The sequence below is a fragment of the Rhinopithecus roxellana genome, chromosome 2 (genome assembly GCF_007565055.1).
Source record: "Rhinopithecus roxellana isolate Shanxi Qingling chromosome 2, ASM756505v1, whole genome shotgun sequence".
Classification (NCBI taxonomy): domain Eukaryota; kingdom Metazoa; phylum Chordata; class Mammalia; order Primates; family Cercopithecidae; genus Rhinopithecus; species Rhinopithecus roxellana.
Genome location: NC_044550.1, coordinates 14,026,659 through 14,052,112, shown reverse-complemented (window position 1 = coordinate 14,052,112; position 25,454 = coordinate 14,026,659). Strand labels below are relative to the sequence as shown.

Below are 25,454 nucleotides of genomic sequence, written 5' to 3'. Positions count from 1 at the left end.
ACAAAGTGAACAGACATTGACTATGGAGACAAGAGGATTATCAAACCTTCCTGAATATCATAAGGCTATTAATTAGTTCCAAGTGCATAGTTTAGCATGTTTCACACTATTATCAAATGAAAATTTCTGAAGAAAGGTTATATCAGTACAACTACTGGGAATTACTGGAATATATATAACATATTGGCAAATAGAAAACTCAGTGGTACCCAAGCATTTAGACCTACCTCAGTGGATGTACAACCAATATGAGAGCTGTGGTTTTTGCAGAGAAGTTCCATAATACTACGGTATAATAGGAACTACTTTCCGAGACTTGAGGTTCACACAGGATAAAGACTATTGCTTTACAGGCACTGTGTGTGCCTTCATAGGGATGTATGCCTGTTTTTTTCAGTGTCTTAGCCAGGATGCTGTTTTAAGTGACAAAAGTTAGGATAAATAAAACCAGTTTGAAATACTCTTTAGATATAAGACAAACCTTTTTTCTAATGGTACTGTACTCTTTAATTAAGAAGACACAGACTTTAACATTATCCAGGGTTTATAATACTGCATGTCACATTTGCTTGAATCCAGGCCTAGTAGTTTGTATACTGGTTTTGTGTCACTATTTTTTTATTTAGGTTGTTATAAATGTAGAAATATTGCAACAGAGAGTGGTAAAAGGCACTTAGTTTCTTCTGGATTTCAAAGTGTCAGTCATTTCAGATTAAAAATTCTTTTTTTCTGTTTTTGAGTAAAAGTGCAGATGAAAAGGGAGAGGGATTTCAAATATTAGACATAGGACTAGGTCATTATTTTGTGTGTCTGTTCTTTAGAATACTTCTCTTTAATTTATCTTAAGTTAATCTCAGCTCTAATGGAAAAAATAGCTGAGCTTCTCCATCCCTAAGGAAGAAGAAAAAATCGTTTCAGTAAATAAGTCATTTAATAAGGAGCCTTTGTGAAAAATGACACCCTGGTATAGCTTTTAATATAAATGGATTTTTTAAGTTTCATAATTGAACTTCAAGGTACATACTAGTTAAAACTGTAATATAAAATAACATTATGTACCTATGAAATATAAAATTAAATTATAAAAATAAAATGAACACTATTTTTCCTGAAGTAGGACATTCTAACAGCCAGAGAGAAAGCAATTACAACTCCAGTTCTATAGATCAGTTACGGTTTTTTTTTCAGAATTCTGTTGTTTCTGTGGGGCTATGGGATGGTGCATGTTTAAGGTAAAGTGGCAGCATTATTCGTCAGGAAGAAATTAAATAGCATCTTTTTTAAGAACATAAGAAGCCAATTCCCCCATGTTCCGTTGACCCCATCAGTGACGGATGGCCCATCAAACTTTCGTCCATCCATGATTAATAGGGAGCAATGGAATGAATAGAAAATGAAACCCCTTAGCTAAGATTCTAGGCTCCAGACTTGATGTATTCGATTGAATAAAAGCATATACATTGAGCTCTTTAACAACATATGAAGAAGCAGCACTACATGCTGCAGAAGATGTAAAGATGTCAAAATGATAGTTCCCACTTCCAACTCATACAGTCTAACAGTTCATATCAAATGATTTGCACACAAAAAAATGCTGTTGGAGTTGTCAATGTAGGAAGAGGTTTCTGCAGAGGAAAAACTAAAACGACATTAAGATTATCAGAAAAGTCGTTTTGGAAAAGATAGAAATTGAAGGATGGACAGATTGTTGGCAGACTGAAATGGAGAAGTGAGGGAAAGGCCTTGCAGGTGGATGGAGTGCACAGATACAGGAGGGTCAATTCAGTACCAGGTGCGAGAAAAGCCCTCGGGGAAATGATTTGGCTTAAGATGTGTTTCTTTCAAAGTGAAAATTGTTTCTGTTGTGCTTAAGGTTTGAAAAGCATTGTATCTCAAATTAAAATAACACAGAAATCTGATAATGAAAAATATGGAAGCCTAAATGAAGTAATGAATAAATAGTATACTTTGGTTGAGTAGTAGATCCACACAACCAATTTTTCATCTAAAATTAAACAGGCAATATCAAAAGCTGGCTATTAATACCCAGTTAGAAAATATAATAAAAATGGCATTTGTGTAAACAACAATGTTGTTAGAGAGGATTCTGTTAAGTGTCCAAGGCCAAAATGAAGAAAATTATACATATGGTTGAGGGATGTTAAAATAATTGGAGAAATAAATATCTTGTTTCTGAATGGAGACATTTCATTTTGTAATGATGTCCAAAATATGTAAATTTAATACAGGTAAATAAAAATATTAATTGTTAGTTGTAAGTGCAGGAGAACTTATACAGTCTTAGAAATGCCCAAATTTTATTGGGAGAATAGAAGTGTTAGAATAGCCATAAAGCTTTTGGAAAGAAAGACTAATATGAGGGGATATGCCTAAGTGGATATCAAAGTGCTATAAAGTTCATTAAATAAGATTGTATGGCACTGGTGAAAATCTTAGTAAAGATCAATGGAAATATACCGCAAGTCCAAAATGATTAAAAAATCATCATATGTGTTGGGACACAAAATGATATTTTAAATTACCAGAGAATCTATGTATAACAAATGCACTGTTGGAACAAGGGCAAATTTGTACATTTTGAGGCTTAATTTGACAGTATGTTAACAATTTAACTCTTATAATACCTTTAGATGCAGCAATTTCAAATGCATATATCAATGATGACCTAATTGTAGCATCGCTTTTAATAAAACATGTCTGGAAACCATGTAATATATACCAACAAGAGATTAAAGAAAGTACCATACTAGAACACTATACAACCATTAAAATATTTTTAAAATATATTGACCATATATTTAAATAGAAATGAATGTATATTGCAGAATATTCCTTACAGCATGGTTTTAATTGGTTAAGGCTAGTGTGGAAAAACACAAGAATCAAAGACATTTCAAAAGTAACCATTCAACTTCAGATGACAGGGAAAATAGCAGAACTAATAAAAGAAAGAAGGAAAGGGGAGCAAGCAGTGCCTTGAAGATGATGAAATACACTTTAAAATGTCAATAGAACAGACTGATGAATTTGTTAAGCAGGTGATTGGAAGAGAACTGTTGGTCAGTGGAGAGTTTGGGAGACATGAATATTTGGGGTCATCTACATAAAGATGAAAGTTTGATCACAGTGGAGGAGCTTCCAGTGGTAGAGAAAACAGAAAAGAAATATTGCCCAAAGGCAAAAGATTTGACAATACCTGTGTTTAGGCAAGAAGAGAATGACAGGAAAAGAATAAAGACACAGAGAATCAGAGTCAATGGGGGAAAACTTGGTCTGTGTGATGCTGTGGGGCTAAGATGGAGAGTCTGAAGGGGGTGAACCATGTCACTTGCTATGGGAAGAAGTTCATCAGAAGGAAATCTGAGCAAAGGTGATTGACATGGAGTTATTGATAATTTGTGAGAGAACAATCTCCAGGAATATGTGATAAGAAAAGACAGATTGGAAGGGATTGCATGATAGCACCCAATACATTTGATTTGTATCTCCAACTTGCTTTGTAACCTGTCTAATGATTTCACCAGGGAGGCACCAAAAAAATGAACTGAAATTAGAAGAATGAAACAGCAATGACAGTGAAATTATCCCTGGTGACTGAACTTAGATAAGTAAGCACTTATAGGCTTACCTAAACATTTTCAAATTTGTTCAATAAACACTTCAGTACAACACTTAGCAGGGTAAATTGCTCCCCATCCTTAAGGGACCCCATTGTATAGAGCTGAGAGATAAAGGGTAAGGCAAAGGATGACAATATTTTAAATAGCACTGCAAGGGTTGTATTTACTTTCTCTCTTTAGTAAAGAACATAAATGATAGGAGATACATTCCTCTAATCTATCTGAAACCTTTGGTTTCCTTCTTCACCAAAAGCAAGCTGACTTTCAAAAGTTTTATTTATTTGCTGTAGAATTTCCTTAAAATAAATGACTTCAAAAGAATAGTTTGACAGTAAAACCAATGTGATCACAAGAAAAACAGGGAAACTGACAATGAGGAGGATTAAGATTCTAAGAAAAGCAGAAATGTTCTCAGTTAAATGAAAGAAGAATGACCAAAACAAATATGATTTCACTCATCAGGAAATTGAATCTGTCAAGTCCTTTCCAGGTTGGCAGCTTAGTGCCAGTGGCCCTTCATGTTTGAGACTCCCTGGAGTGGCTGAGTAAGCTAGTAAGGATACACTCAATAATAGGCTCAGTCAGTAACATGAGAACCTGGACATGGCTGACGCTAACTTTTCCTTCTCACAAGAATGATGTCACTGTCACCATTTTATTAAACATGTGTGTCCACCTAATCAAAACTTCCTTAAATATGGCATACTGATGATAGAATCTCAATATAATTCTGTTCATTATGAAATAATTTAGATTCATCTCTGCATATCTTCCACTCAATAATTTTATTTGCATTTACTGACCAATAATGTTTTTCCATGTAATCCTAAATGAGTGATCAAAAACTGGGAAAGGAGATTTTAGAAGGAACATTATTATTTCCCCCTCACATATTTTCAGCATCTGACCAATATTAACTCCTTTTCTCTTGCTTCTCAAGTCAGAAAGATGGAGGTAAGATGGTTTTTAAAAAAGGCTTCATTGATCATCTAGTTAATTCCTTCTATCTTGGAGAAATTGAGAACCTGAGAGGTGACTTACCTGGAATCAGAGAACTTGTTTGTAGAAGAGGCAGAGCTAAAAATTCTGCTTCTTTACTCTCAGTCTTTGCTCCTTACATATATGGATTAAACAGTTACTTAACTTGTTGATGACTTAATGGCACATAGTTATGCTTTTAAAATTGCTTACTGATTCATGAAGTTTTGGTATGTCTGAGCAAAGCTAGATGAAACAATGAGAAGAAAGCTTTGAATTAGATGAGGAAGACAGACGCCACTAACCATCTCCATGTTCTTTCACTACAGTTAAAAACAATTTCCCTTTTCTTCTGCTTACCCCCTAATAAGTTCTCCATTACATGTTATCTCAGCTTGTAGCCACTTCAGATCTTTCTAGTTCCCCACTGCCCACTAAATAATTAGCTGCATAATTGTCAAACACTCTACTTGTGAGTTGATAACACACATCAATAACGAATTCATTGTGACTTCTAGTATTCTTAACCAAGTGACAAAAATCTCTCAGTGGACCAATCAGTCTTACTGTTTTTGTCCTTTAATCTTACCTTATCAATTTTTAACTTGTATATGACTATAAATTATCTACATCTACCTTGAGTATAGAATAAGGTCCTTAGGCAGAAGGCCATGATGACCCAAATTTTTTCATCCATTTTCCTTACAAGTCAATACAGTGCTATGCACCCAGGGGTCCCCTTTTTAAATTCCACTTGCATTTTTAGACTATGGTAATTTGGTGATTTCCAGTAAAAATGCCCTCCTAGTTTTTTAAATAAAAGGAATGATAAATGAGAATTGGAGGTTTTATTTCTAGATCTGCCTATAATCATTCATCTGGACTTCATGCTTTTCTTCCATAAAGTGAAGGAGTACGCTCACCTGTTTCTCAAGTCCCTGTTGTTCTAACATAAATGGGTCAGTGTCAGAATCCTGATGCTTGCGGATGAGATCAGGGAAGGTAATGACCACATTTTCTAAAAATGACGCTGAGTGCTACTTGGGACAGAGGATACAGAACTTTAAATTCTCTGACACCTTAAACCATAATTCATGTGTTTTAAAAAAATTGTATAGCAGTTTAGCCACATACCATTTCTTCTTGTCAACCTAGCTCATAACAGATGAATCTCTGCTCCTCCAGCCTTGATCAAAGAAACTCTGGGAGAGCAGGCAACACTTCCATTCTGCAGACTGACTGACCACATTTAATTAACTCGCCAATAAGACTGCCTTTCCAATTATTGCTAAAGGTACTTGCAGATAACACAGGTGAATATATTATAGAAATTCCTTATGATACTTTTATAATCTTTGTATGGATATTGCACTATTTGTTAAACTTTTAGCCTTGCCTTGGCATTGTGGGCATTTTCATGCTATAGTTGATTTTTCAAATTCCAAATAAATGTCCTATCTCAATTTTCCTTGTCTGTATACATCAGAACATCAGAAATCTACTCTCTAGGGCCAGGCATGGTGGCTCATGCCTGTAATCCCAGCACTTTGGGAGGGTGAGTTGGGCAGATCACAAGGTCAGGAGTTCGAGACCAGCCTGGCCAATATGGTGAAATGCCTTCTCTACAAATAATGCAAAAATTAGCCAGGTGTGATGGCGGGCACCTGTAATCCCAGATACTTGGGAGGCTGAGGCAGGAGAATCGCTTGAACCCAGGAGGTAGAGGTTGCAGTGAGCCGAGATTGCGCCATTGCACTCCAGCAGCCTGGGCGACAGAGTAAGACTCTGTCTCAAAACAACAACAACAACAACAACAACAACAACAACTACTACTACTACTACTCTCTAGGAAGCAGAATAATAATAGTTTTTAGCACTGAAAGTAAACATCTTCAGCTGGAAGTAGGTTTCCCTGGTGCATAGTGTCTGCCTTTAACTTTTCTGCCATAATCATGAATCCATATGGGAGAGCTGATTTTACAGGACAATTCACAAGTTTTTTTAGACCAAAGTGAAATTGTCAACACACATAAAGCTTTCACATAATCCTCTCAAAGACTTGATCATCTATATTCTCAGCTAGTTGAGGTGTTTAAGAGTTTCCCAAAATACCTGCACTGTCATTCAGTCTACCACTAGAGTTTTGGACTGCAGCCACTGTTCTAGCAGTAAAGCAACACTTGCTGCATCAAGAACTCTGCCCAGTTGAGCATGTGTAGAGAGGATGGATGTCAGTATTCATTATCCACACAATTGCTTGGGATCCTGCTGACATCCTTATGTCCACATGCTTAGCTCATCAGAATTCAGTTTGCAGCAAGGTGGCCACAGTAGAGTAATCATTGCCAGGTGAGCACAATAAATGTTTTAAGGAAATGATGAAGTATATCTTTGAATAGAAAAGTAGTCCTATGAAATTCTGGAAAAATAGCACCAGATGGGCCAAGCTGGCATCCAGTTATCACAAATAGCAAGAAATATTTTAAGCAAAAAAAAAGTATGGGGGGCAGTCTGCAAAGCAAAGACAAAAAAAAAAAAAGTGTTTGTAACATGATAGTAAAAAGGGCATGGGTTTTAATCTCAGACTTGTTTTTAAATACCAGCTATTTAATTTACTATTCCATTTTGGAAAACTATGTAGCAACTTTGAGTTTCAGTTTAAAAATATCTATAAAATGGGGATGGTAGTGTCTGTCTTGCAGAATTATTATAAGGATTCAGTAAATCAAACACGCAGCATAGTGGCTAGCACATATCAGATAATAAATAGATGGTTAAGTATAAACAAATATTGATGTCTAAATAACAAACCTAAAGATAGTTTTCACAAGCACAGAGTGGAGAAAGAAGTTTGGCTTCAAAGTTTGTGTTTCCAGTTATGCTTACAGCATCAGGATCTTCAAACCAAAGCTTAATAAATTAAGTAAAACGCAAAACTTTTTCTCACTTTAAGTGGAAAATTGAAACACTGTCAAATTTTTCATATAATTTGGAAATATTCAAAAAGTGGAAGGACAGTGTCTCAATAACTTTCCCTTCTAAGTTTCCAGGATGAGTTCAACCAGTATTTTCTTGATGATATATAAACTTCCCCTAAGCTCATGAGTCTTTGTGGACTCATAGACGAGAATTCAATCAAGAAAAGGCTGTGTGTTACCCAAATAGTGGCTTCTTCTGGGAGGGGATATTGTCTGGTAGACCCCAAATAATCACAAGAGAGTGGTTTGCTTCTTCTTAGAAGAATAAAGCCTGTTTCAATAGTAAGTAACAGGACCTAGGGGCCATAGGAAGACAGGTAAGAAAGCTAAGTAGTAATATTCCCGTTCTATGGAATCCTGAAAGAGTGGCTATGAGACTGAAGGAGGGAAAGGATGAACAGCTGAGACCAAGGCAGCCATACTACTTAACCTAAAGAAAGGTAAAATGCAGAGATAAGGCTTAGACAGGTTAGATGAGCAAAGGCATTTCTTGCTTTGAGCAAAATAATACAAAACTAAAGGAGATTCTGTATCTTCTCATTAGTAAGCATGTTTTCTGGTGAAAGTAAGCTTATAACTGATAGAAGGGAATAGATTCACTTGCCATACTATCATAGGAAAAGAAAAAAGGCCATAGGAGCTTAGGAAGGAGATGATGGGCATAATCTTTTTGTACTGGGCAGCAGCGAGGCCTGGGCAAGATCAAGATATGAAGAGAACTGGGTTCTGGCAAGGACCCTATTTTTAAATTATCTGATTTTGAGTAAGTCACTTGCATTCTTTAAATTGTCAATTTTCTATCTGTACTAGGAGGACCCTGAGCTTTCTCCCTTCTATATAATTCTATGCCCAAGAGGAGAAAAAGACAAACAAACAAAATGATCAATCAGTTTCTTTACCTTTCAAGTGAGCGTATTTCTTTATTCTCTTTGTTCTACATTGTCAGGAAGGCAGAGCAAGGTGGGAACTGAGGATGAGGGGTGAGTGCTGAAATGTTCTTGGTTTCCTCTCCAGATAAGCAGAGAGCTTAAGCTTCATAGTTAGCCTGGCACTTCTCCAGGTCTGGATATTGTCTTCAAGTGCTACATTCTAGATTTGTTACCAGTGTGATGTGCTTTTAGAGGTTGGGGTATTACCAAGGGGACTGCCTAAACAGCCTGAAATAGATGATGTCTAGGACTTTCGGATGAGCGAGGATCTTTTATTTTAACCCTCTGCTCTGAGTTTGCAAACCATAATTAAAAAGAATAAAAAACAAAACACAAAATGGGGTAGTATTAAATTGCCTGCATGGTGGGAATTTTCTGAGGGCAAAGATATGGTAAGAAACAAAATGATATGCCCGGTTTCCATGGAAATACAGGACAGAGCCTTGAGGAAGCAGAGGTCACTTAGTTTGCTTTTTTTTTCCATGCAGGAGTCCAACAGGTGGCTGCCTGCCTTTGCTCAAACATTCCAGTGACAAAAAAACATAGTCAAGGAGCAGTCTTCCTTGTTTTGAGTCCCAAATTATATTTTCTTATATTTCCAAAAGATCACATAGAAAAATCTATTTTAAAATAATCGTACGTTTAATGAAAAGGGTAGTGCCATTTTCTAAAAAATCTATAGGAGTTATTCTGAAAACACTAATTCCGGAAATATTTTATTTTTCTTTTTGTGTTGAAAGTTACTGAGCTGTCACTTACAAATATTGTGCTGTATATTTTACATCAATTATTTCCAATTATTTCATTTAATCTCCACAACAAGATATAAATAAACACTACACTACTGTGCCCATTTTACAGAGTAAGAAACAGAGTGCTTTGCCTCAGGAAACATTTATGGTTAATTGATGGAACTAGGATGTAAGCACGGACTCATAATCATAAAGCTAAAGTTACTATGAAACAAATTTCTAGCTTATTTTTCAATAAATATAGATTTTTACATGGGACTTTTAGAGAATTTTACAACTCAAAAATGTCAATGATCTTATATCAATAATTTTAACCAAGGAAACGATCATTAAAGAGAAAATTTTCCCCTGAGCAAGAAACCTAGTATAAAATTTCTGTTACGTAACTATGCTGCATTATCTTTCAAGAGGTTGATGGTAGAATAATATACAGGACATCATTTGTCTTGTTTTATATGATGGAATAACAACTTAAGTGGCATAATTCATGGCTTCAAAGGAAAAAAAAGACACTGGCTTTAACTATGTGGCAGTATTATAGATAGAAGGAAGGGCATCTAAACTGCACTAGGAAATGAAAATCAACTTATGTCAACAACACTGAGAGACAAGAAAGAGATCTAGTCTAAGACCTGATAAATTTCTTTTTTCTTATCTCAATCCAGAAATGAATCTTTTGAACAATCTATCTGAATGTGTGGTACACCAGTAAATATAATGCCAGTGCCAGAAAGATATATATTCCCGTGTTAACCATATCGTCTCTCTTAGTAATGATTTTATTGCTGTTTCTGGCTGCTCGCTTGGTCTAATGTGTTCTCTCTTGCTGCTTCATTGTTCGCATGAGCAACAGCTAATCTGTCATCCCCTTTCTACAGCACCTGTCACTGTAGTTTTTACGAGTTGTAAATGAGGACTGCACAGTTTATGCCCCCAGAACTAATACATGAACATAATCCTTCATTAAGAAGGGTTTTTTTTCTTTTCATTAATTAATTTAACTCATGCCTACCTATCACTGACCTTTATATTTCTAATGTTTGCCTCTACAAACCATATCTTGCTCTCTGAGAAAAATGAACAAAAATTTGGAAAACGTTCCTATGGTGCTCAAAACTGCTGTCTCATCTAGCAGTAAAAGATTCCTTTTTAGTGAACCACAAATTTTCCTCCCTTTGTAATTTCAATGTGTGTGTAGCATTAAATAAAATACTTATGTTTCAGTAATTGCACATGGTTTTCAAAAATTCTACTTAGAAAAATGATGGCATGTTGGCAAACTGTGATAACAATCAACTTAGAACAATCCACAAAATTCCATGACTATAAGCTCCTGGGTGTATGTTTTTCCCTACTATTATATTGGTACATTTTTTTGTCAGCATGCCAGCCCTCCAAGTGCTTGCTATGTCTCTTCCCTCATCAATTCAATCACCTCACTGGCTGGCTACTTGACACAAGAGAGTTCTGGTACCATGGGGTTTACGACCACCTTTTCTAGGCCTACTAATGTTTACCAGGACTTCGTTTAGATTGGATCTTCTTGCTAAATGTGAAGAGCAAGACTCCACAAATGAACACTAACTATTTCAGAATATAAAAATCACCTTGATTATTTCTACTAAGTGGGGTTTCCTGATCAACATGTTGCAAATTGAACTGTCTCTTCCTAAAAGGTATGCTGGAGTCCTAATTCCTAGTACCTCTGAATGTGACCTTATTTGAAGACAGAGTCTTTGCAGATGTAATCAAATGAAGATGAGGTCATACCAGATGAGAATGTGCTCAGTTCATTGACCGATATCCTTTTAAGAGAGCCTTGTGAAGACACGGACACAGAGACATACACAGGGAAGACATAATGTGAAGACTGAGGCAATGCAGCTGGAAGCCAAGGAATGTCAAGAATTACTGGTAACCACTGGAAGCTAGGAGAGAGGAAGGAATAAATTCTCCCTCAGGTTTCCAGAAAGAACAAACTTTGCAGACACACCTTAATTTCAGACTTCTAGCCTGTAGTAGTATGAAAAAACAAATTTCTGTTGCTTTTAGCTACCCAGTTTGTCGTAATTTGTTACAACAGCCCTAGAAAACAAACACAGAAGGCAAGAGGTACAAGATAAGTGGAGGTATAAGAAATATTAAGCACAATATGCAATATATGTACTATCTTATCATTCATAAAACATATCAAATGACAATAAAATTTAAGCTCATGACTCAGTGGGGTTTTAGTTAAAATATCACTGAGACCATGAGATTTCCAGAAGGCAATTTCTGCATTTAAAAGAAAAGTCACAACTTACAAATTCATATGAAAATTGAACTATCAGTGAATTGAGCATCAAGTCAGGATATGAGGTAATTGTACCGGTAGAAAGATACTCAGTACCATAATTTTTTGTGCACTCTACTTTAAAGCCCTTGATTTTTTTTTACTAAATAGATCCAGAAAGCAAGCAATGATGCAGTGTTGCAAGTCTGCTGCAAAATTTCCAAGTACTACAATAACTTGTTCTACATATTTCTTCAAGTCAGTCTGTTCTCTCCATGTAATTCTGCCATATACTAATTTTGATATTTATTGATCAAGAACAGAGATGTCTCAGTTGTGGGAAAATTACTTTTTGTTCACTGTTTCAACATTAAGTGTTATGTGGAAAGCATTATCTAGAAATATGACAAGAGATGAAAAAAAACAGTTGGGAACATTTCAACCACTACTTACCTATTATTTATGCTATCTTTGCTCTTAGCTAAATAAACATCAAGTTTATGGATGAAAGAGCATGATCACTCCCAGGGTTCTTGCACATGGCAAAGTTTCAGGTAATACAATTTCTCTTTTCATTTCATTTCCATTGTCTCAGCTTTGGTGTAAGAATTAACCTTGACTCACCTCCACCTTTACCATTTCACCTGTTTACATAGGTGTAGGGTGCCCTCTATTGGTGCAGATGTCGGCAAAAGCCCTTGTCTAGTTCTCACTGACCGTTAATCATTACTGCAAGGATATTTGTTATTTTCTGTTGGTTTTTATGACAGAAAAAGAGCTGGTAATGTCAAAATTACTGTTTTTTTTATTAAAATTAATTGTATCCTACTATCTCCTGGCATGAATGGGGCATGGCAGTGCTGGAGTGTGGTAAGGGCACAGACTCAAGTCATGGATTTGAAAATCCACTTTGCCATTGCTTAACTGTGAAAAAGTTTATTAACAGCTTTCATGCCTCTTTTGCTAATATGCCCAGCATACGACTCCTGCCTCATGGATTTGCTGTAATCAAGGTCTGGCATTGATTTATCTGCCAAGTACTTACTAAGTACCTATTATGAGCCAATGTTTTAGGTTAAATTTCTGTTTTCTTGGCGTCTACAATATAATGGATGTTTTACCAAATTATAATCATATACTAAGAACTCAATAAATAATAGTTATTTCTATTGTTATTACTATGTTCATCCATAACAGTTATTGAATTACTAAAATAAATGTCCTTTTGCTTAAGTTTTATTTTCCATTGACAGCAGAGAATCTATTGCATGCATGAGGTGGTTGTTGTCTTTAGAAAACTTCACTCTTAAGATAAACATAGGTAGTCACAGTAATTAGACCATTTCTAGTACACAAAGGCCTACTTAGATCTGATTTACAATAAATTCTCAATGGTGTCAATAAGGTCTTGGAAATTGCTACTTTAAGTGAAAAAACATATAACCAAGATATTTTTATTTTTTTCTCAACAATGTTACAACAAAACAACATTGAACAAAATGACATGCTGTACATCAATTTGGTTAAAGTCACAGTTTCCAAGTACCTATCAACAACATCAAGTGAAGACTTACTCTACTCTAATATTTATGTTTGCAATTTTATTTATTTATTTATTTAATAGGTAAAAGCCATGAGTATATGACCTAGCAACCAGATAATTACTTAAAATCATCCATCAGGCACACATTTTATTATCAAGGAAAATATAGTAAAACAGCACATGGACATTTGCTTGCTATAGCTGAGCTCAAGGATGATTATACAAGCCTCACATTTTTCTACTTATTCTTGATTTTTTTAATTTTATAAATCTAAATGGGTTCTGAGTATAAAAATAAAAACAAGTTATTAGCATCTTACATAAATACAGTAACTTCGTAAAGCTGAGCAAAGCGATCCTGATACATTACTGCTAATTAACATCCATATTTTACCCAGATTTCCTTAGTTTTTACCTGATGGCCTTTTCCTGTTCCAAGGTTCCATTCAGGATACTACATTACATTCGGTTGTCATTTCTTTTTAAGATCTTGTCTGTGACAGTTTCTTTGTCTTTGATGACTTTCACAGTGTTAAGGAGTGCTGGCCAGGTATTGTCTAACCAGAGAGACTTGTCTAATGTTTTTCTCATGATTAGACTGAAGTTATGAGTTTTGGGGCGGAAGACCTCAAGAGATCAATGTTACATATTATCAACATGACTCATTCTTCATCTTATCTTTGATCATCTGGCTGAGGTAGTGTTTGTCAGGTTTTCCACTGTGAAGGTGATCTCCACCACTCCCTTCAAACTTTACTCTTTGAAAGGAAGTCATTATGTACAGCTATGTACAGCTTACATTTAAGAGTGGAATTCACGTTTTTTAAACTTTATGTTTGTTATGAATTTTTCCCAATATGAAACTGTAATTAAGTAAATTTGGAAAGATTTGGTTTTCAAAGAAAGAGCATTTGAAAATTCATGCATAAGAGAATGGTCTCCTTCCTGAAGCACTCAGCTGGGAGTGATGTTCCAAATGGTGATAGGACTCATTGGATAATTTCCATTCTCAATAATTTTATTCATTTAGATTCTAGTTCTCTTTAAATCTGCAGAACCTCAGAAATTTACATAGAGTTTTTATATGCATATAGTACCTCTTTACTCTTCAAACATTTACCCACAGTGTATATTGTAACAATCATCTTTCTTAAATTTAATAGTAATTGCCTGTCTTGTGTGGCTTATATATTTTAGAACTACTAATGCAAGAAAGTAGAAACAGAATAATAGCAGAAAACCTCTACCAGCATATCCAGCCAGTCATATCCTTCAGCTAACTTTATCAGTTAGCTCATATAGAGGCAAGGAGCCCAGCAATCTGAGAAGCACCAGAAATGATATTTCTTAGGGTCCCATTTGTGTAGGCACATGCACCCCCACACACACATACACACAGAACAGAAAACCAAATACCACACGTTCTCACTTATAGGTGGGAATTAAACAATAGGATCACTTGGACACAGGAAGGGGAACATCACACATCGGGTCCTATTGTGGGCGGGGGGGGGGTGGGCGGGGGGGGGTGGGCGGGATAGCATTAGCAGATATACCTAATGTAAATGACGAGTTAATGGGTGCAGCACAGCAACATGGCACATGTATACATATGTAACAAACCTGCACTTTGTGCACATGTACCCTAGAACTTAAAGTATAAAAAAAAAAAGTACATTTATTAAAGTAATAAATGACATACATTCATTGTTTTATTTAACATGTTAAATTGCAGTGTCAGAATTAATAATAAAATTCCAATAGTTGTGATTATTTCCAGGACCTAGCATATATTAATGATATATTCATGTTTAAAAAGGGATGAATAATCCTGAGAAGAAAAGCACTGTTGCTTAGAAAAAATACTGGTTGCAAATTTACACCAGTCTCAGAAGATTTTCAAAGAAAATCCCTTACAGAAAAGGAGAAATGAATTTTTCAAAAATATTTTATATGACTGATTCATTTGTTGTAATGAAGGAGAATGATAAGCGAACATGAAAAAACTTGGAATTCTTACAATTTTAGCTGGTAGGGGTAAAAGAAAATGAATTGGAGAGCAAAGGTCAGTGGGATTATTCAGAATAATAGATATTAAACATAATTATATATATTTCTTTGGTTATTCATCATTTAATCTTATGGATTATATTTTATTGGTTTATGGGCTGAATTAATGAATCATAAAGAATCAGTTTGCAAACACTGAATCTAAAGTGCACATGGAAAGATAATTTAAAATAATACCACCTGGAGATTTAGAAAATTAGAATTCAAGCTTCTATGCTTCTCCTTGGACCTATCAGACATCTTTAATAAATTCAATTAAATGATGTATTCTTCAATTAAATTATCTTGGGTGCAGGTGCCCATGAGAGTTTCTAGACTCATGGGCACCCAAGGTTTAATGCATTGATCAATTCAAGCCTTTACAAGATGGAGAGTGTCAGATATGATGAAGAATATAATACATAATATATATATATATGTGTACAGATATATATATATTTACAACTTCTTCAAACACAACCATCTTTCACTTCTCCTGAAACCAGCCCTTAATTGTTATAGATTTCTCTTTAGAGTACACCTACATTTGAGAAAATGTAAAATCCTAATGAATATTCAGAATTCACTGAGATCATAAATTTAGGACCCATTTCTCCAGCAGCAAATACTCAAGCACACTGCAGGAATGCTTAGTTCTCAAGTGAGTATGGTATCTCAAATCTGTCCTGTAAGTGTTGAGTCAAATTTTCTTTCATTTACGACTTCTCTTTGCCCAAAATGTAACTGCAGAAAAACATGCCCAACTCATAGAATGTCTACCAAACTACTAAGTTCATCATAAAAGAAAATAAAGAAAATGCATTGTTTTACATTTCTAATTTTATATAGAATGAGTTTATTGTTAAATGGCTCTTCTCTCCTAAATATTCATAAATCACATGACCTTCTAGAATTCCAGTGGGGATTGGTATTAAATTTGTTATTCCATAGGTTTAAAGCAGATCTTTCATCTGTTTTCGGGAAATCAAGATATTTATCTAACTTGGCAGCTTTCAAATGTCCATTATTTCTTGAAGATCACCAAGAGTAGTCCCTTTGTTTTAATGACCAGATATGTAATATGACTGAGGCTGCAAACTTGGTCTCACTTAAAAAAGTGAGATAGTCTTTAATCCATCTCGGTTTTCAAATCCTTCATGTTGCTTTGACTTTTCTAGTTTGAATATGCTTCATTTCAGGAGGGATGGAAACAAAAGGTCTCTGCATTTTGCTATCTGCTAATATTTGTGCATAACTACTTCATGCAGGATACCTGGTCATTCTTTATTATTCTAATTCTAAACATAGGTAAAGAACTTTCTCTGCTTGGCTTTAATATTTTCCCAAGCGTAGTATTAATTAACATAACAACAGATCTTTCAAAGTATCTATTAGTTACCAACACAAGGTGGAACAAACATAGACTCACATGAATTTTTGTTTATATTTGACCATACTGGCTTGGTCATATTCCTGTGATCTTCTCTGCATGTTCTTTTTAAATATTATCTCATTGCATAACATCATAAAACTTTATTTCTTTATAAAAGATCTGATGTCTTCTTATTGTGTGGAAAGTTAAAATTTTATTGGTTTGTGTTTATTATTGGATTATGTTTATCATTTGTTTGATTATTGTGAAGATCCAAAGTTAATGATCCAAAATTAAGTTTACTTATTCTTATTGGTTCAAACTTCTGAGAGATGAATTTTCTAGAAGGTAAAGTAAGACTATATCCTGTGTTACTTTTAAAGGAGCAGGTTCCCAATGATATCTGGATAAACATAGCCCTCTCTCACTAATGTAAGTTGTATTTTTGCCAATTTTATAATATTCACTAGAAAAGCATATTGCACATTCTTCTGATTGGGTGATATGTAGTACATATCCTGATGTCACTGGTGTTTCTATCCTCTCTTATATTCACTGAAATATGTTTCAATAGGCTTCTACTCAGCTTTCTCATTTTCATCCATTCACTTAGCAGATATGTACTGAGAGTCTACTCTGTGCCAGATGTGGTTCTAAATACTCTGGATACAACAATGAACATAAAGGAGCAGTTCTGTACTTGTGGAATTTCTTTGAGTTGAATAAGAACATGTCGCCCACATGTTCAACTCCTCTAGTGCTGTTTTTCTTTTCTTCTGTTGATTTATGGGTTCTATTGATTCATGGTCTACTAAGTCATTTTTTACTTGAAATAGTTAATCTTTCCAGTATAAATACTGTATTATTTAAGAAAAGATGTGAGCTTTATCTGTAAAATTGAGATAATAATACCTCATCACTATTTTTTGAACAGTAAATAAAATGGCATGTGCATGGTGAATAGCATATTTTCCGGAACATAGCAAGGATGTAAGAAATGTTTGCCCCTCATGCTCCAAAGACAAATGAAAGTTTATAGTAATAACCTGAGCAATGATAGAGGAAAAAATAAATTTAATCAGTGACAGATATGGCCTTTGTATCAAGTTAAATCCATTTGTCATAATAAAAATTATGTTTAACCATGAATGAGGCAAGCCTAGACATGATCTATCATAGTATTATATTCATTTAAAGTTTCCAAAGGGGGCATCTTTTGATTTAACTAAAACACAAAAGGTACATTGTACAAATATAATAGCATCCAAACCCAATAGCTAGAGGAGAGGTATAATAAAGCACCCTTATAAGCACTTGGATAAACTTTCCATCTACAAGTTTGCCCCACCCTTTAGAAAACTCAAGCATCTTTTTAGAAAATATCTAGGACCTGGGTATTGCTATTCATTTGAAATGCTTTTATTTTCTGCACACACTTGCTTCTGTTTGGTCATGCACTAGAGCATTCCCAGCACCAGGTCTTTGGAATGCAAACACTCACTCCACATGTAAACTTTAATTACTCTTGGGGTACATCGCGATCTCACTTCACCACAGGGTCACACAATTGCATTCAGCTCTTCAGCACATTGTCCAATATTTAAAAAGCCTGCTGTCCACTGGAATCACAGCTCAACAAAACCTGTTGGCTCTAATGAATTACTTCTGCAGTCTCTGGAAAGTGTTCCTTATCTGCCCATAAGTGTGTACGTCCTTCGAAGGGCTCTGCTCTTGAAAGAGTTTCCTGGTCACTCTTGTTCCCACTGATTTTATTTCCTTCTCTAGAGTTCTCGAATAACTATGAAAACAAAAGTGCTTTGAGAGAGAATAGGGTACTATGGAAAACCTAACAGGAGAACTAATGTAATCTGGGGTCATAGAAAGTGATACTTAAGCTGAGATATGGATGGTGGAAACTGACCAGGTGTAAAGGGTTAGCAAAAATTTTAGGAAACAGGAGTGAACATCCTAAGGCCCATACCTAAGAAAAGGGAGATCATGGAGATATTGGATAAGCCAAGGGAGGTCCAAATGGCTGAAGCTCAGGGAAGAATGGGAGAATGTTTTATTAGTCACTATAGTCTTACATACTCTTTTTGCAACCCTTGTAAGTGGTGAGCTTCCTGGTTACTTTGAATGTTTTATGCTCCTCATATAGCTTTTACCAGCATACCATATGCTAAAATTTCTCGACTGACACATTGACTGTAAGGAAAACTGGCTTACTGAGGAGTATTAAATCAGTTGGATCTGTACACACACACATTCACACACACACACACTCTTTTCTCTCTCTCTCTCTCTCACACACACACACACACACACACACACACACACACACACACACAAAATTTGCTGGTTATCTACAAATACCAGACACTACTTAAAGCAAACTGTACATACTAATTTTTTTAAAATCCTCTTAACTATTATCACCATTTCACAGAGGACATGAAAGACTAAAGACGTTAAGTATCTATCTCAAGAATAAAAACCATCAAGTAGTATTCAAACCGAGAAAATTGGGCAGTATAGTTTCAGAGCTTGAGCATTTCATCACAATAAATACAAAATGCAATGAAATATCTTATGGTTTTTTCAAAATTAATTCTTTTAAACTGTGCTCTGTTAAGGTTCCCCTTCCATTCTTACTATCTCTACTATATTCATATAACTCTACTTGCAGCCCAGAACTGCTTACTAGCATCTACATTTGGATATGAAATAAGTAGTTCAACGCGATCTCTCCTAAATTGGGCTCATATTTCTCCCTCAGATCTCCTCCTTCCCCTTCATTCACTGTACCAGTTAGGAGCCCCACCATTTATTTACTTGGACACTTAAGCCAGAAGCCTTCTGTCCCTTCCATCCCCACACCAATCCACCCACCATGACCTGTTGTCCTGTCACCTTAATGCCTCTCTGGCTGGACTGCTTACCTCCTTCCCCTCTGTCACTACCTCAGTTCCGCTCCTCAGCAGCAGTCATCTAATGGATCTCTTGCATTTGATGTTCCCTGACAACATTCTCCATCCTGCGGCTAGGATGTTCTAAGTTTTGATTACTATCATGTCACTACCCTGCATAAGCCCCTTTAATATTCTCCATTGCCTTGAGAACAAGGCACTAATTTGCTAATATGACTTCAAGCTTACTTCTATGACCTTATTTCTTGCAAATTATCCTGTCATATGAAACATACCTATTTAAATGCTGTTAAAGTTACTTGAAGTTTTTCAAATTCATCACATTCTCTCTCATCTTTAGCCTCTGCTCATCTTACTCCTTGTGCCTGGAATGTCCATTCTTTACTTCTCTTGGCTAATTACAATAGGCTCATTGGAATTCAGTTTAGAGGTAGAATGGAATTTCTGAGTGTTCTGATAATATTCTCTTATTAACATTCCTTATCATACTTCTTACAATAATACCAGATTATCATGTCATTCAAGGCAGAGTCCATTTCATTAATGTTTATATCCTTAAAGCATGCTATAGTACCAGCAGCCTAATTTGATATTTAATAAATATTCATTGAATTAAACATTTTATTTTTAATAGACAAACATCTTAAGTGTTTATAATGATACTTTGCTGCTTTTCCACCTTTTCTCTCATTTACCACCCAGGACTTTATCTCCCCTGTCTGTGCTTGGAATTAGGTACAAAGTCTGATTTTACATGGACACTGACCCTAAATTATAGAATTTTAAGTATGAGAATTGTAAATTCTTCAGGATTCCTTTTGTAAAGAAAGAGCTCAGTGTTTCTCTGTACAGTGACCTAACTTTAAAATGTAACACAATTTCAGAATTCCTTAGAGCTTGTCCATTTATTTATTTTCCATAAGAGAGCATTGTCAAGATGTGTGCACTTATTCGTGTTATTTTCTCAGTTCCAACTTTCTAGCTCAACTCTTAGCACAGATTTGTCTACAGAGGACTTTGGGCCTCTAGAGCTCTCTCTGAAGAACAGGTTTGAGATGCCCATTACAGGCTCTGTGCTCTGTGGTTTATTGGAGGAATTTCCTCTGTGGCGATGAAGAAGCCTGCCTGGTGGCATAGAACTTTCATATGCATTAAAAGCTGGCTCTAAGGTTGTGAAGTGAGATAAATTTTATGGAATGACTTTGTTTGATGCAGCTGCAGAATCAATTAAGGCTGAATAGGGTCCTTAGTTGTCAATTTTAGTAATAGCCGAAAAATGCAAAATGCTGAGGCTGGTAGTCACCCAGATGTTTTAGTCCTGCTGACTGGCACATCAGTGTTCATTCTTCCTGATCTCTCCTTGGTTCTTGGGCTTACCTCCTAATATAAATAGCTATTGTTCTTACTCTCTTCCATGAAGTCCAATTACTGAAGTGGCTCAAAATGGTACAATAGAAACTATGCTCTACTGTTCTATTTTCATGGTTGAGGAGTCTCAGTCTCAGTTACCCCACACAGGTGGATCATCATGAGGGTCAGTAATAAAAATAACAAAATGAAGAGGAAAGTCAATGGTGAAGAAACCCTGGGGAAATTATAGCAGTACTCAATTGTCAAAATGAAAAATATGGAATACAATTCAAACCTCCTAACTTTTATTAGAAAGCATGTGTGTGTGTGTGTGTGTGTGTGTGTGTGTGTATACACACACATCTGAAAGCATATGTATATTTATAGTGGGTATGCATATATATGTACAGTAAGAAATCAGACTTTTCACACTGTCTTTAATTAACGTAGGACCACCTATACATCTGACTAATGATGTCAGCCTCTGGGACAAAGCTCCCACATTCATTTTTCAGAACTGGCGATTCTTTATCCTCTTGTAGGTTTCCACAACTGTCAACATAACTCATATAAGAAGAAAAAGTCTTTTATTCTAGACAAGGAATGTTGGAAATCCCAGTAAGCCTGAGGGTGACCTCCATCAAAACTGAATGAAAAACACATATCTCTCTTTGCCTTGTCAGCTGACAGGGTCTAGAGGTAATACCTAGTAGCAGTGAGAACCTCTAGCACCCAGATCTTAATTTCTAATATTCTCCAATTAAAGGAATCGGAGCTCCTTGAGAAGTGATTGATACTAGGACAGGGGTAGAAAATACACATGTTAAATATACAAAACACAGTGTTGGAAAGTAAAGAATTATCCAACTCCACCCCCGCCCCACCACACACAGAAACACAATGATGAGGTATATCAGAAGGATAAAGGAACCAACTGAAACAGCTCTCAATGGCCAAAGCTGGAATAATCTGAGCAAAAAATAAAGTAGTTTTGGATTATAATCCAAAGTATACATGTTCATGAGTTCATCCTGATATAAATAAATGACTGCATAAAATAAACAAATGGGGGAGAGTAGGCAAGCTTCCTGTGTAGAAGGATTCCACATACTTTATAGTCTTTGTCCTCAAGGAGGTGGAGCATAAACCCCACTCCCTACGTATGGATTGTACTTAGTGACTTCCTTCCAAAAAGTTCAGCATGAAAAGGTTAGAGCAGGGGGAATATCTTTACAGTGGAGAAACCTGACAAACATTACCTCAGCCAGGTGATTGAGGGAAACATTCATCAGCAATGATGAGTTATGTTGATAGGAAATACCATGAGATGATGTGATGTGATCAGAATGGTCCTCCACCTCCATGGTCTCTCCCCAGAACCCATAACTTCATTCTAATCATGAGAAAAATATTAGACAAGTCCCTCTTAGGGGACATTCTACAAAATATCTGACCAGCACTCCTTAACACTGTATTAAGTCATCAAACACAAGGAAAGTCTGAGAAACTGTCACAGATAAGAGGAGCATAAAGAAATAATGACAAACGAATGCAATATGGCATGCTGAATGGGATCTTGAAACAGAAAAAGGACATAGGTAAAAATGACAGAAAACTAAGCAAGATGCATGATTTAGTTAACGGTAATGTATTGATATTGGTTCATTAATTTGGGCAAGTGTACTATAATAATGTAAGATGTTAATAACAGAAAAAATATACCTAGGGAGCATATGGAAACTCTGTTCTATGTTTACAATTTTTTTAAATCTAAAACTATTCTAAAATACTGAGTTGATTTTTAAAAAACTTAATGACTTTCAAATCTGTTTTTTTTTCTACTTAGAAAAGTTAAGGGAAAAGTCTCCACCATTGCAATATTTAATATACAAAACATTAATCATTCTAATTACATTCATTTATCTAGAGAAATAAGTAAATATCTCATAATCATGTCCAAGGGAGAGAAACCTGAAAGAACACATCTCTTAGGAACAATAATCAAAGAAATGAATTAGAATGAGTTGACAAAAGATGAATGAGCTCTATGTAGTTTGGTTTATGGATGCATCAAATGGTCAATAGGGAAGCTAGGAGAAGAATTTGCTCTTGCTCAAGTTAATGGTGTCATTTAGAAGATATTTGAATAGCACCAGAGAAGCCAACTTGTCAGAGGAGCTCTGTTTCCATAATTTTAGTATGATATTTGAAAATTATTTTCTTATTGATGTATTTTATTTCCTTTGCTTATGCCTTCAGAATATCTGGACACATTCAAAATGTGGTTTTATTAAAATCATGTCAACTTTGAAGTTTGATTTATCATGTCAGTGCCCAAAGCTGATGTGCAAATTGTGTGTGGCAGAGGTAGTTCTCATCAAATATTCCTTATACTCCACTACATTTCTCATTCCTTGTAGCTAAGCCGGGACCATGTGACTGGTTTAGGCCAGTGATTTGTGAGAGAAAGTGATGTTAGTCACTTTGGGGTAGAGGCAGTTAAAAGCCTATGTCTTTCTCAACCTCTGTCTCTCTACTCCCCTGCCATTGTAACTTCAGACAACATGTTTCCAGGAAATGCTGCCGCAAGATGGGAGCATCTACTAGTCCAAGTTTCTGAGTTATTTTGTTGGGAAGACACCTCTTCTCACAACCTGCCAACCTCTGTTGGAACATGCAATATATATTACATACTGTATGATGCCCTAAGTCATTGGAGTTTGTTGCTATATTTAGTGTTAGTTATTCTACAACTTGCAATGCAAATTGCATATATTTTAAGAAACAAATACTGCATTTTAGATGGTCTTATTATAGGTAGTCAGAAGTAGCTTTTGATATTACTATAAGGATTGGTTTCCACAGATCCAAAATCACAGTACTTTATCCCATTTAAAACATTTAATTTAAAAGGGACCACGTCTAGAAGTTCTGACTGGAAATAGTCCTGACGGTAGAACCCATTTGGGAAACAAATAGATTCTTGCAAAAGTAGGAAAAATGACAGAAATTCAAAATATTGGAAGAATGGAGATTTTGGCAAAAGATTTCATCAGATCGCATTTCAGGAAATGCTGCATCTCAGGTAGAGGGGTGATAAATCACAGCTACTGCTTGGCCTGTGATTTTCAGGAATGTGGGGTGAAGAAACCACAGCTTTTGCAGCTTAGACCACGTTATTATTGCCTGAGATAGGGAGAGATGAGTGTTGACTGAACGTAGTTTAAAGTACTTTGGGGACTGAGTATAATTTGCTTTGCATAATTTTTATAAAATATGGGGTTATGAACAGAGAACATACATTCACACTCTGCATGCAAAGGCCTTGCAGATCAGCTTGGGATGCATTGCCGTTAGTCATTATCATTACAGTAAATAGCTTTTATGGAATGAAGTTCCCCAAGAGCTATCTTTCATTCATGTACTCAAGTTTGATATATGTGTTGTTATGGTTTTTATTTCTCCTGGTAACTTTTTTACTTTTAATCTTTTGAGGTACACAGTATAGGTATATATATTTAAAGGGTACATGAAATATTTTGATATAGGCATGCATTGTGTAATAATCACATCAGGGTAAACGGGGTATCCATCACCTCAAGCATTTAGCTTGAGGTGATGTTCATATCCTTCACCTACTTTTTGATGGGGTTGTTTGTTTTTTTATTCTTGTAAATTTGTTTAAGTTCCTTGTAGATTCTGGATATTAGACCTTTGTGGATGGATAGATTGCAAAATTTTTCTCCTATTCGATAGGTTGCCTGTTTATTTGTGTTATAAACATTCCAGCTATACTTTTTTAGTTATTTTGAAATATACAATTATTATTGACTGTAGTCACCCTGTTGTGCTATCAAATACTAGATCTTATTCATTTTATTTAACTATATCTTTTTACCCATTAATCATCCCCACTTTCCCCCATCCTCACTACCCTTCCCAGTCTCTGGTAACCATCATTTTATTCCTATCTCTATGCATTCAATTGTTTTACTATTATTAAACTTTAAATTCTGGGATACGTGTGCAGAACGTGCAGGTTTGTTATATAGGTATACATGTGCCATGGTGGTTTGCTGCACCCATCAACCTGTCATCTACATTAGGTATTTCTCCTAATGCTAATCCTCCCCTACACCCCAAATCCCCAACAGGCCGCAGTGTGTGATGTTCCCCTCCCTATGTCCATGTGTTCTCATTGTTCAACTATCACTTATGAGTGATAACATGCGGTGTTAGTTTTCTGTTCCTGTGTTAGTTTGCTGAGAATTATGGTTTCCAGTTTCATCCATGTCCTTGCAAAGGACATGAACTCATCCTTTTTTATGGCTGCATAGTATTCCACGCAACCATACACATGTGGCCATGTGTATATGTGCCACAGTTTTTTATCCAGTCTATCATTGTTGGGCATTTGGGTTGGTTCCAAGTCTTTGCTTTGTGAATAGCACTGCAATAAACACATGTGTGCATGTGTCTTTATAGTAAAATGATTTATAATCCTTTGGCTATATACCAGTAATGGGATTGCTGGGTCAAATGGCATTTCTGGTTCTAGATCCTTGAGGGATCACCACATTGTCTTCCACAATGGTTGAACTAATTTACACTTCCACCAACAGTATAAAAGCGTTCCTATTTCTCCACATCCTCTCCACAT

The 25,454-nt window shown here is 35.6% G+C and overlaps 1 protein-coding gene across 3 annotated transcripts in view; it reads right to left on the bottom strand.

Annotated features, from left to right (window-relative positions):
* The window catches only part of BANK1 (B cell scaffold protein with ankyrin repeats 1), a 335,823-nt gene that overhangs the window by 127,407 nt on the left and 182,962 nt on the right, over positions 1-25,454 (bottom strand). The gene's annotated exons all lie outside the window — the stretch shown is intronic.